Source organism: Anabrus simplex, chromosome 3 (assembly GCF_040414725.1).
Source record: "Anabrus simplex isolate iqAnaSimp1 chromosome 3, ASM4041472v1, whole genome shotgun sequence".
Lineage (NCBI taxonomy): Eukaryota > Metazoa > Arthropoda > Insecta > Orthoptera > Tettigoniidae > Anabrus > Anabrus simplex.
In genome coordinates, this window is record NC_090267.1 from 248,079,267 (window position 1) to 248,093,717 (window position 14,451).

At 40.7% G+C, this 14,451-nt stretch overlaps 1 protein-coding gene across 2 annotated transcripts in view; it reads right to left on the bottom strand.

The window, feature by feature from the left end:
* The window catches only part of LOC136866206 (inhibitor of growth protein 1), a 75,312-nt gene that overhangs the window by 56,826 nt on the left and 4,035 nt on the right, over positions 1 to 14,451 (bottom strand). The window contains exon 1 of one of the 2 annotated variants that reach the window (XM_067142971.2): positions 11,952 to 12,181. The exons of the other annotated variant lie outside the window; for it this stretch is intronic. The gene's annotated coding sequence lies outside the window, so the exon portion shown is untranslated. Of the gene's footprint in view, positions 1 to 11,951; positions 12,182 to 14,451 lie in introns of those variants that run through there. 2 annotated transcript variants of the gene reach the window in all.

The window sequence follows — 14,451 nt, forward strand, 5'->3', positions numbered from 1 at the left end:
AAAGGGATATGCCAACCTATGTAGCACCGAACGAATCCAATGCAACTGATTTGCTTTTTTTACAAGTGGGAGAATATAAAGGTACAGGGGAAAAAATGTGTATAAGTATCATGTATAACATCGTAAACAAAACACATCCCAGTAGAAACAAGGATGACAGTAGATGCACAGTCACACATTCAGTAGAAACAACAAAAAGACGCTACTGTTTAATTGTGCTATCCTGGGTAATACACACTTTCTGCACGGTCCCTAGACATTTCCTACAGAAAGCATTACAAAATACCCCATTATATTGTGCTTTGCTCCCATTTAAGATGCTCTTTTCCGAGGAAATATTCTTTAGTTAATTTTTAGCAAAGTTCAGAAGAAATGGAAAATTTTACTCCCTCACTGCAAGTGTACCTATTTACTTGTTCCCCTATCGGGCGCATCCTAGGTGGCAGATAAGGGGGCCCTTTGGGACTTGTCTGGCGGGTCTGAGGGAAATAAAATACCCTCTCACGGACCAAAAACAGGTATTAACAAAAAACGTCTTGAGGCATTGTGATTGTTACTCACCCAAGTCAAGGCTTGGAAGTGGAAGCCTCGCTCAAACATGCTAGAGAGGCATCCATGTTACCCCCACATGGGTAATACAGTGGTTCAGGTGAATTGGGGCTGGTGATTGAGGTGAAGGCTCACTGTGGGATGCTGGAACCAACACATCACTTTGCTCTACGTAGCCTGGACGAGCTGCGGGTTGGGAAAGGGGCAATCCCAACCTAGGGGGGAAGTCATGGCTGTGAACTGTCATGATAATGCCAAGTGGAGACCATGTGAGTAGGCCTACTGAAGGAGGAACAAACATGGCTAGGTTCTGGCCTGGGGCGGACAGCTGGATGGACGACTGAGGGGCATGGTCTCTGCTATGGAGAGCCTGAGTTGTGGGAGGACAATTTCTGGCTGTATGCCTCACCACGGATGTTAAGAACGACGCTCTGGACTCTAGAAGGGACAAAAACCCTATGATTGATTGAAATATGGATGCTTATAAAGAACCAATTTCAAAAATTATGACATCAAGAGAAGCCAAGGAAGCTCTAGTAGAGCAGATCCAGGAGCAAGCCCAAGGTGAAAAAACGGAGACAGAAGTATCCATTGGACAGGCTGTCGCCGAATCAACACAAGAAATGGCAACAGAGGCTCCAGTAGAGCAGACTGCTGTCAGAATCAATCAGCATGATATCTAACACAAGAGTGGAGAGTGCTGAATGCCACTTCAATCGATAAGACAGGAAGGACAGTCATTTTAGCCTAAGCTCGGACTTGGGCAGATCAAGTTTCAAGTCATCAGGGGAAAAACGAAACCCAATGTTGATAAAGATGGAGCTGAAGGTCAATCTTCACCATAAACAAGCAGATGTGGCCAATTTCGCCAGGAAGTTCAAGTCTGAGACTATTGACGTGGCCCTCATTAAAGAGCCATGGGTAGTTAAGGGAAGAGTAGCAGGACTGGCAGAATTTGGAGGTAAGCTGATGACACAACATCGGAAATACCCAGAACATGTCTTCTTGCGAACAGGAAATTAAAATGTCTTAAAGTTGCAGGAACACTTGGAAATTGGGAAGGACCCAGAGAAATAAGCATAGGCTCTGCATACCTCCCATATGACTCAACTAATCTATCCCCATCAGAAGTTGAGAACCTAATTTGCAAGGCAAACACCTAGTCCTTGAAGTAGGTGCAAATTCACACCACACGGCATGGGGCAGCACGAACTGCAATGCAAGAGGTGAGTCTTTACTAGAGTTCATTATTGGAACTGAGTTGACGATATTAAACGTGGGAAACAAACCTACATTTAAAAATAAAAATCGTAGGGAGGTAATAGACATTACACTAAGCACTATGCATATTGCAAACTTTATTAAAGACTGGAAGGTGCTGGAGGAACGATCACTGGCAGACCACCAGCACATCCAATTTGCAATAGATGCGAGACTATGTGGGATTAAGATGTACAGAGACCCATAAGGAACTAACTGGTACAGATACAGAGAAGTTCGAAGGAAGGCTGTACAAAAAATTCCAACTAATGTGAGAAGATAGAAAGAATTGGATGAGGCAGTGGAACTATTAGAAGAGGCCCTTAAAGACTCATTCCATGAAAACTGTCTTCTCAAAGAAAAGAAAAACACCAAAAAAGTAAGGTGGTGGAACAAACTAGCCAAAATGAAAAAAGAGGTTAGGATGTTGTATAGATTGTCATCTAGAAATGGTATGTGGGACGTATATCATAAGAAACTCATTGAATATAACCTAGAGATACGGAGAGCAAAAAGAAAATCTTGGAGACTGTTCTGTGAGAAAGTAGAATCACACACTGAAACAGCAAGGCTCCAGAAGCTTGTGAAAGCAACTCATATAAATCAAGTGGGGACACTGGAGAAACCAGATGGGTCATTTACTCAGACGGGGAGGGACACGTTGGAGATACTAATGGCGTGTCACTTTCCCGAGGCTGGGGAGATGACAGAAGAAGAAATGGTTGGAACAGAGACCGGAGCTCGAAGACAGACTGGAACTGTGCCAACAGACTAATAAAACATAACCATGTAAAATGGGCAATCAACAAGTTTCATCCTATAAAGGCTCCAGGGCCAGATGAGATACTTCCGATACTCCTACAGGAAGGACAGGAGATACTCGTCAATGCCCTGACGGACCTTTTCAGAGCTAGTCTAGCTTCAGGGTACGTGCCAAAATCATGGTCTGAAGCTAAAGCAGTATTCATACCTAAGCCTGGAAGGGTAAACTATGCCCAAGCCAAAGCATACAGACCATTATGTTTAACCTCCTTCATAATGAAAGCAATGGAGAAAATTCTGGATAAATATATCAGAAGAACGGTGCAACTGAACTCAACGTTACATGAAAATCAGTTTGCATATAGACCTGGCAGATCAACTGAAGTAGCACTCCATCAGTTGGTTTGTAAACTAGAGGAAAGCCTAGAATTTAAAGAAATTGCACTGGCAGCATTTCTAGATATAGAAGGAGCCTTCAGCAATACAACCTATGTCTATGATCAATGCATTGGAAAAGAGCAAGGTGAGTAAAACCGTCGTCAAATATATTAAATCCATGTTAGACGGAAGGAAGATAAAAGCAACCCTGTTTGAAGAAAGGCTGACGTTTAGGGCCACCAGAGGCTGTGTTCAGGGAGGAGTTCTTTCTCCTCTGCTGTGGAACCTCGTGGTGAACAAAATCATAGCTATGCTCAATGAACAAGGTTTTTATACACAAGGATACGCGGATGACCTAGTGATTGTGGTACGAGGTAAGGTGATGAGTGTTATCCAGGACCTCATGCAAAGATCACTTAACCTTGTGGAGAACTGGTGTCGGGAAGAACAACTATCAGTCACCCCGAACAAGATAACTCTGATCTCTTTTAGAAGAAGGAGGAAATTAGAGGGAATGAGATCACTGAAACTCTTTGGGTAAGATATATATATGGAAGAACAGGCACTGCACCTAGGTGTAGTATTAGATAAAAACCTAACGTGGAATCCACATATGGAAAGGAACATAACCCGAGCCAAGAACTTCCTGTATGCAAGTAAAAGAGCCGTCGGGAAGACATGGGGTCCAAGACCATCAATCGTAATGTGGATATATCCAATGATCATTAGACTGTTGATGGCTTATGCTGCAATCATCTGGTGGCAGAAAGTAAGCCAAGGAAAAGTCAGTAGTAGATTGGATGGCCTACAGAGAATGGCATGCATAGTCATAACTGGGGATATGAGACTGTGCCGACAGAAGCCTTGAATACTTTACTAGACCTCCCATCACTATGCAATTTCATAAAAGGACAGGCTAGAATGAGTTCATATAGATTGGCGCAATCAGAGTGCTGGAATGCACAAAGACCCAATCCCTCCATTTGCAAGAACAGCATCATATCAAAGTGGCTTCTTTATTCATTCTGCTCGGCTGTGGAATGAACTCCCACCACAGATAAAAGAACTACCTGCAAAAATTGTTTGAAAGAAGTAAAAAGGATGTATACATAATGAAACCTTCTATACATAACATAATTTTTCTACTGTGTGAATGTTCAGTATGAGTGGGAGGACAGATGAAAATTTATGGGATCCTGAGTGAGTGAGACTGAATGTGGGTATGAGTGAGTTGGCCTAGCTAAAGTATATGTGGGGATCCTAGAGAGAGAGAGAGAGAGAGTGTGTGCGCACGTGTGTAGAATTACTCGAATGTGAACAGGTTTTGTGAGTATTATGTAAATATACCTATGTAAACTGTAACTGTATATAAGCCCACTATGTAAAATGGAATTGCATACTTGAATAGTATAATTTTAAGTGATGATGGAGGCACTTTCGTGTATGTGGGGCTATGCCCTTTCTCCATTCGCCATCCCTAAATTGTACCTACAATTAGTGGAAAATAATAATAATAATAATAATAGGACAATGTAAAATTAACAGAGTAATAAGAGAGGAAGTTCTACGCATGCCTTCTGATCATATGATACCAAAGTACAACTATGAAAAACCGTTCGAGACCCAGATAAAAACAAAAGACTGGGATATCAACAGCCGGCCCTGTGGTGTAGGGGTAGCGTGCCTGCCTCTCACCCGGAGGTCCCGGGTTCGTTCCCGACGAGGTCAGGGATTTTTCTCTCAACCTCAGGGCTGGTTCGAGGTCCACTCAGCCAACGTGAATAGAATTGAGGAGCTACCTGACGGTGAGTTGGCGGCCCTGGTCTCAAAAGCCCAGAATAATGGCCGAGAGGATGCGTCGTGCTGACCACATGCCCCTCGTAATCTGCAGGCCTTCAGGCTGAGCAGCTGTTGGTGGGCAGGCCAAGGCCCTTTCAAGGGCATTAAGTGCCATGGGGTTTGGTTTTTTTTTGGGGGGGGGGGGGATATCGACAAATGGAATACCGAAAAAGAAGATATAGTATGATGGCTCAAAGACTGGGGATGGCACAGGAGGAGGGATCAATGGGGGAAGACCTGAGAGACCAATCCAGATGAACCTGGGCAAACACACTACAGTCTTTCAAGCGGAAGTGATAGCTATCACAACACATCTTGAAGAAAATCTGAAAATTAACTATAGGAATAAGAACACTTTCATTTTTACAGACAGCCAAGTGGCCATTAAGGCACTAGAAGCAGTCCGGATAATATCCAGAATTGTCTGGTATTGTCAACATTGTCAAAATAATATGGGTACCGGGGCATGCAGGTTTAGAAGGAAATGAAAAGGCAGATAAACTGGCCAGGGAAGGGGCAGAAACACATTTTGTAGGCCCAGAACCTGTATGCGGGATTTCCTATGGACAAGCCCGACACTACAAAGGAAAATGGGTACAAAAGAAACAAACAGAGAACTGGAAAAATACTCCAAGATGCAGGCTTGCAAAGGAACTGATAAAAGGCCAAACAAGAAGCATACTAAAGAACTGTTGAAACTCAGCAGAGAGTAGTAGGACTGTTGACAGGACATTGCCATCTGAAAAAAAAACACCTACACAGAATTGGAGTAATAAGAGACAATATATGTAGGAAATGCAATGAAGCAGAGGAATTAGCTGAACACATACTTTTGGAATGTGAGGCACTGGGTAGAATCAGACTCTCCACTCTAGGACTACCAGGTGAACAGAGAGAAAAAATCCAAGAAGACCCAATAAGAACAATCTGCAGCTTTGTGAAGGGAGCAGGTATATCAAAGTGGGAATGAAGGAAAAACATGGTAGCAAAAGATCTTAGAGGTCGACGCTAATTAGGAACTAATATTTAGAGGCCCCATGAAGAAAAGAAGAAGAACACCTACAGACTTGAAAAAACTTTATCTGGAACTAATGGCTAGGTAGAATATGTTGACATTCAGACCTCACAATCACCTTATCTTAATCTTGCCATGAGGAATCAGTATTCTGAGGTATTTTAATTTTTTCACTATTTTTAATGGCTTATCTTTCTGCAACAGGTGAGGGAGAAAAGGCCAATTTAGGATTTCTTGGAAACAAGTTGTTATATACCAAAGAGAAATCATGAACATATGAACATCATATGACCACATCGCTTATTGATTTACTTGCCCAGCCCTAATATTGCCATTCAATTGTGTTCAAAGTACTGAAGTGTGTCTGTAATAATGAGTGTGAAAAGGACAGCGCTTTCCTCATTAGATAAATTTAAAAAATTGTATAAGCACTAAGAAAACACTAATCTTAACCAGAAACAATAGGCTGAAATGTTAGGAATGTGACTGTCTGCATTAAGAACAAAACTGAAAAATCATGATTCAATCACCACAGCCACATCAGAAGGATGTAATGCTGTATCTACAATCTACATTTTATTTACTACAGTATTTACAATGAGAAACATACATATTACGTAATCATATCACTAAGTATCTTCCAGCTTAATACGTGGCATGCATGTGGTCTCTTTGACAGTGTCTTGGACACTGTACCATACCTGAATAGAGGATGAGGGCAATTCTGAAAACATTCTATAGGCTAAAGGTAAAGACAGTGTGGAAGACAGACTTATATTGGGAGTAGTTCTCGAGAATATGTCCTATAAACCATACATTAAGGTAAACACAAATAGGTTGATCGATCCTACACTCTGAGTGCTTGTAAGTAGCAAGCACACTTTCACACATATTCAAAGTAAAATAATTTCTCATCTTCTCACAGAAGATGTTGAAAATGTCCTCCACCTGCATCTACACATTTCTGGCTTCATCTAAGGAAATTTTCATTCATATGCATTACTGAGATAGCCTCAGTTTCTCTCGTGATATTTTGTTTCAGTTCATTTAGAGTGTGAGGGTTTGTTGCATAAACCTTATTTTTCAATTTTCCCCATAAATAAAAATCACAAACCATAAGGTCTGTTGAAAAATATTGTTAAGAAATGGTACAAAAATGTCATTCCTATGTCTCTGCCCAGTGATTGTACTTTCAAAAACAATAGGCCCTATTATACCGTCTGCAGTTACTGCTGCCAACATTCCCATTTTCACACTCTAGATGAACTCAAAATATCACGAGAAAAATTGAGGCTATCTTGGTAGATGAACTAATTTGTATGAATGAAAATTTCCTTCTAAGATGAAGCCAGAAATGTGTAGATGCAAGTGGAGGACATTTTGAACATCATTTGTTATGAGGTGAGAAATTATTTTACTTTGATTATGCGTTATTATGTGTACTTGTTATTTACATGCGATTTATACGGGCGTTCTCCCAGCCCCAAGGTCAGCAAGTTGCCGTGTGCTCGTCTGACGAACAGCTCACCCATCTATCCGCTGCGCTGCACCGGTTGACCCCACCTTGAGTGAAAGACCCTGTACAACATGGTACAGATATATGATAGAATGACGTTCTCAGAAGATAGGAAACAAATGCAGTGAGCAAGGCGATCCAATCACCCCACCTGCTATTCAACATTATTGTTGACATTAGGGATAGTCACGCTGATAATGTATGCAGATGATATGGTACTAGGATCGCCGAATGAAGGTGAACTGCAGAAAGTTTAGGCCATACTACATTAAGCAGCGGGTTCAAGAAAATGAATTCATAATAAAGATAAAACTGTCCAACGGTGTTTATAATAGGTGGAAGGATACTGTACCAGCAAATACTGTATATCTGTATCTGATAAACACAAATGAAAGACAATCTTAGAGCTGACCAAGTAAATCAATAAGCGATGTGATGATATCTTCTCTCACTTCATCCATGATTTTTGCTTTGGTATCTAACAACTTGTTTCCAAGAAATCCTAAATTGGCCTCCACGCCCTCACCGGTTGCAGAAAGAAGAGCTACTAAAAATAGTGAAAAAATTAAAATATCTCAGAATACTGATCCACAGAAAGGCATCCTCATCCAGTGAACACATACAGGAGAGAACAGTGGCAGCAGTCAGATCAATTTTTGGTCTCAAGAACTTGACATCAATGAAACATTTTTTTTTTTTGCTAGTTGATTTACGTCACACCGACACAGATAGGTCTTATGGCGACGATGGGACAAGAAAGGCCTAGGAATAGGAAGGAAGTGGCTGTGGCCTTAATTAAGGTACAGCCTTAATGTGAAAATGGGAAACCACGGAAAACCATCTTCAGGGCTGCTGACAGTGGGTTCAAACCCACTATCTCCCGGATGCGAGATCACAGTTGCGCGCTCCTAACCGCACGGCCAACTCACCTGGTGTCAATGAGAATAGCAACAACAATGAGGCTCTTCAATACAAGAATAACACCAGGAGTTATATACAGGACTGAAATAATTTGGGACAAGCTAACAACTACAGAGTCTGCCAGAAAAAATTTATACACTCCATATGGAACAAAACTTATTGAATTTGGCGATATAATGAGGTGATACAATTACCATGTCATCCGCGTATAGATAAATTACTGCATAAATCATAGCAATTACTTCTGTAACCCCCCACGGCACTTAACGCCCTTGAAAGGGCTTTGGCCTGTCCAGGGACCGCTGCTCAGCCCGAAGGCCTGCAGATTACGAGGGGTCGTATAGTCAGCACGACGCATCTACTCGGTCGTTATTCTGGGCTTTCGAGACCGGGGCCGCCATCTCACCATCAGACAGCTCCTCAATTCTAATCACGTAGGCTGAGCGGACCTCGAACCAGCCCTCAGGTCGAGAGAAAAATCCCTGACCTGGCCGGGAATCGAACCCGGGGCCTCCGGGCAAGAAGCAGGCATGCTACCCCTTCACCGCGAGGCCGGCCACTTCTGTAACATCGCGTGTTATTACACTGAAAAGAAGTTTACTCAGAGGATACCCTTGAAGGACTCCTACAGTTTGAAGAATTGGTTTTGTCTGTGCTAAATCATTGCATATTCTCACATAGTTTTCTGATAATACATTTTTAATAAGCTTTGTGTAACAGTTTTTCCCTGTTATCTCTTCCAGTTTCCAAAGGATCAGGCTCCTGCTTGCGGAGTCGAAGGCCATGCGGAAGTCTATAATCACTGAATACAGCTTTCCTTTCTGCGACCTGAGTGCTTCTTGTATATCTGAAACAAACAACTGTTTGCTTGGATTGTTGATCAGCCTCTTCTAAATTGGAATTGTTCTTCTGGTATTTTGCCATCTACTATATCCCTTAATTGATTTGTCAGTGTTTTTGTAAGAAGCTTCAGTAATATGCACTTGAGAGCGATTCCCCAGAAGGTGTTTGGGTCACTCACATCTCCTTTTCCCTTGTACATCACTTTTAAAGTTGATTCCCGCCATCTGTCTGGTGTTTTTCCTTGTTTGAGACATTGGTTCATAAGTTCTGTGATGGGTTCTTTTAGTTTTCCCAACTGTCTTTGATATGTTTGTAAAGTATGTTATCTGGACCTCCTGCTTTCCTAGTCTTACTCTCACAGATGACTTCTTTTAATTAGTCAACTGTGAAGAATTCAATTGGTACTGTATCCCAGTCTATCTTCAGTCAAGTCTCGGGTTTTCTTTGCTTGTAGCAGTTTAGTGAAATGAGTTTGAGATTATTTAGTTTCATGTTAAACTTTGTCCTTGTGGAAGCCCAGATTGTCTGGGACGTATGTCTCGATCACGGAATGTTAGACTGATATTTCCAAATAACAGGTAATGAGTTGCCTAGTTACATGAACCTCCTAGCAAGAAAGGTACTTCATAAAGCATGGTGGCGTGTTCCCAACTTTCTATACACAGCCACAGTCATGATGCTCATAGCAAAAAAGATACTTCATAAAACATGGCGACGTGTTCCCATCCTCCTATATACAGCATTTCTTACCAGACTATCATGATATAGAGTAAGTTGTCGCCTAGCGACAATCTATCACGGTCAATCCAATTTGGTGTGGCTTTATAATTAAATTAATTCCTGGAACACAAAATTACTCATCATAAAAATCTACTATCGGATATCGTTCAAACCCCTTCCTAACTCTCAGGAGTAATAAGAACAAACTGTGAAATTTTCAGCAAAATCTGTCCAGTAGTTTTTGAATCCATTCGAGACAAACAAACATAGTTTCATTTTTATATATATATAAAAGTAGAAATAATGCAAATTTTACATGCAATTCATTTCAGAGGAGAGATGTGTTCATTACGATGTCCAGGAATCCACCAACCCGTCTCCAGCAGTACATTTATTTTTATAACCTAATAAAGAGTAGGACATTCTCCATTGCTGAAGTAGCTACTAGCATTGCTATTGGCTAACATAAGATGCGCTGCGACATCATTCCCATAAATGATGAGAATTACATTGTTAACAATCCTCGCAAAATAAAAACAAAAGCAAATCAAATGTGTAAAGGAAAAATCAACAATGAACTGCTATTAGTGGGAAATTGTAACGTCAAGCACACTGCATTCTTGACCTGGACGCGCTACCTACCCACAACAATGTGACATTCTGTCATTAGGCAGCTTTTCACCACTAGCCCAAACAGAATGCGGTGTTATTGTCCTAGGTTAATGTCCGTTGTGATAACAGTGGTCCAGGGACCCGCCAGCCAGCAAGAATAAAGTGGTAAATTAACTCAGCTTTCCACGACTAGCCCATATTGAATGTGCTGCTATCACACCAGGCCACTTTCTGTCATGAGAACAGTGGCCTCTTTACTGTCCGCACAGCAAGGGGGGCAAAAAAAAAAAGGTGATAAGGTCATTTAGTGGTTATCTTAATTCCTAGATTGGCAGCCTGGTGCACAGCCCAATCACGTTATCCACAAGACAGAAACAACCGACATTCATTCCTTGTGTTGATGTTTGCGATACAGGTGATGACCCATGGTAGGCTTACTAATGTTGTGTGGCATGAGATATAGTTTACATAAAAGGACAGGGGCTGACAGACTTACAAAGCAGATAGGCTGTGAGAAAGATTGTGAAAAAAGTCTGGTTTTTACAAGAATCCACTAAGGAAAAAAGGTATCCCTTAGTTGAATGAATGAAAGGAGCTACTCTAGAAGATGTGACTATACTGGACAAAGATTAAAGAGTAACAGTTGAACAAGTATGGTCCCAAGTAGGCCTAATTGAAAGAAAAAGGGCAACAGGAGAACTTTAGAAAGGAAATACAAGATGAAGACTCATCTAACTGATATTACTTCCTTTGGTAGATTGAAAGAATTTCCAAATAGGAATAGAATAATTTTTTTCAAACAAAGAGCAACGCATATTTCCCCCCCCCCCCCCCTCAAATCCTCATCAATGTCCCACTCCAGTCACCCGGGTGTGGTTAACAAGCCTCCTCCACTCCTTTCTGTCCTTCCACTTTTCCTGTTCCATTACTTCAGCCACATCCAATCCAGCTTCTCTAATGTCCTTCCAAATCTGATCGTCCACCTTCTTCTCAGTCTTCCAACTGGTCTCTTTCCCTTAACTTCACTTTTTCTAATTCCCTTCTTGCTACCTGTTCCTTTCCCATTCTTTTTACATGTCCGAACCATCTGTCTTGCTTTCTGTATGTTCTGTACTAACAGTTCTATATTTAGCTCTTCCCTGATTTTAATATTTTGGATTCTCTCTCTTCTTGTCTTTTTTACCGATGTTCTTAAAAATTTCACTTCTACTGCTTCGATCTAATGTCTTGTCTCTTATTAGTTACCAGCGTTTCTAGTCCGTATGTTACAAATGATATGAAATACTGTTCATATAATGTTAATTTCGTTCTCTTGGGTACTTTGTCATCCCATAAAAGCTCTCTGACTTGATAAAATGTTGTTCCTTTACTTAGTCTGTTATTAATTTCAGGGGTGATTTCATTACTTTCATTAATAATGCTACCCAGATATGTAAACTGTTCTACATTCTCTAACCATTCTCCATCTATTTTCACTTGGCTTCTCTTTTTCTCTTTTCCACAGTGCATGACTACAGTTTTCTTTTTACTAATTACCATTCCAAACTCCTTCAGATTTTTATTCCAAATGTCCAGTCTCCTTTGTACTTCCTTTTCTCCAAATCACCACATCATCTGCAAATACCAAAGCATTCACTCCATCACTACTGATACTCTGTTTTACACGTTTTATGATTTCATTCATTAATATAATAAACAATAATGGCGACAGTGCACTTCCTTGCTTGAGACCTTTTTTTTTTTTTATAAAATGTTTCAGAGTTACTACTCCCCACTTGTACACTGCTTTTACTCTCATGACACAACATTCTTGTCTTGTTAATTAATGATTTTGGTACATTCCTTTTCCGTAGGCATTCCCATACATGTTTTCTCTTATAGTTCGCATTGTATATATCAAGTCTATTGTTGATCTATTCGGTCTAAAGCCATATTATCCTTCCTCTAACTGTGTTTGTATTATATCCCTCAGTCTTTTGTCTATTGCTTTCTCCTTTATTTTTAGCCCATGTGATAATAAGGTTATATACCTCTATAATTTTCACATTTCTTCCGATTTCCTTTCTTGAACAATGGTACAATGCTTCCTTGTTGCCAATCTTCAGGTATCCTTTCATCCTTTCATATGACACTGAGGGCTCGGTATAGCCACTGTAGTCTACTGCATCCTGCTTCAATTCGATTCAATGACCCCCCCATCAAATATGCACCTAAATATTAAGAAAATGCTTAGATCAAAGTGATCTTTATTATTCTGAATTTTACAAAACTAACAGGCCTACTGAATCAACAACTATACCAATACTACACTACAAGGAAATATTACCTCTTTCTAATAATACTTCAGGTCCTACATCGATAAATGATATACGGGTCTTGGCGTGTTTGAAGCAAGTTTAGAGGCTGTGCTTCAGCAAATGAATAGCTATAATATACTGCTATCGTCAGGAAACCAATATACTAAAGCCATGAAGAACTTGAATGAAGAAATTAGCAACTGCATGAGTAAGCTTAATGTGGACTGGTAACAATGGCATTAAAAACAGGGATGGAATGTACAATACCAAGAACATTAGAACTGTACTCAGGGATCAGGAATTCAGGAAGCGGTATCAGGAACAAAGTCATGGGCAGGGAGTCTGCCTTTATAAAGAATTTACTTCTCGTAACTATTGAATAAGAAGACAAAATGGTCTCTCTAGTTTGGAGTGGAGGGATGCTCTGAAAATGACATGCAACGTGATACCTGTAAGAGGCATCTCTGGAAGATACCATTACGATACCCACTAGCTCATGTTTTGGGTTTCTGCCCGTTTGATGAAACTCTTAGAAACACGTGTCAACATACCATCATGTCATCTATCGCGTAGTCCCTTCGAGGCAAAGACATTCAAGTACACAAAGGGGTTCATAGTCTTGCAACAAATGGCAGCACAAGGAAAACTGATATGATCGTCATTAAGGGAAAAGTGGGCTATATTCTAGACCCCACAATAAGATAAGAGTTCGTACCTAACTCAACCAGCCGAAGTTGACGATGAAAAGAAACGTATTGGCCTACAGCACCATGTTACACAGAAATGTACCAGCTAGAGGATATGCAGGTGAAGGGTCTTATGATTGGTGCCAGAGGGATGATCCCCAAAAACATGGTGGAAATTATGAGCATCTTAGGGGACCACCAAACTCATGGATTAGGGACTAAAAGCTCTCTCAGGGGTCTATATTCATTTTGAGACATCATCTATACTCATCAGAATAAGGTCAACAGGCCACAAGCCTGAATCATACTTATATTTGAAATATTGTAGAAATTCATTTACCATGTGAGTTGGCCATGCAGTTAGGGGTGCTCAGCTGTGAGCTTGCATTTGGGAGATAGTGGGATCGAACCCCACTGTCGGCAGCCCTGAAGATGGTTTTCCGTGGTTTCCCATTTTCATGCCAGGCAAATCCTGGGGCTGTACCTTAAGGCCATGGCTGCTTCCTTCAAACTCTTAGCACTTTCCTATACTATCATCGCCGTAAGATCTATCGGCGTCGGAGCGACGTAAAAAAAAAGCCAACTGTAAAACAAAAAATTAAAAAGATATTTTTCAAATTATTCTTGTAACTATTTTATTGTTTTTGTCGTTTTTAATTCCACTAACTGTTCTTTAGAATTGTTTTAAAATTGAATCTAATTTCACGAATTATTCTTTAATTGTTTTGAGTTCTTAACCAGTGGCGGCCGGTGGACTCTGCGGTCAGGGCAGAGGGGGGCGGGTAGAGTGGCCACAGTACTTTTTCCCACCAATCTTTCTTTGCTACTGACCAGTACCACGCACTCGTTTAAGTCTTCCGCGCAAAAACAAACTAATTCACTGCTGTCAACCCTCCAAAACCAAGGGATGCAAGCCAGAAGCCCAATTTGAATCAATTCCTGGTCTCAAATGTTACATTACGATGTAATTATTATTCTTCTTCTTAAAATATAAATAAATTATTTAATTTTATTGTACGCAACCTTGGAGATTTGGCTGGCGCATCTTCATAT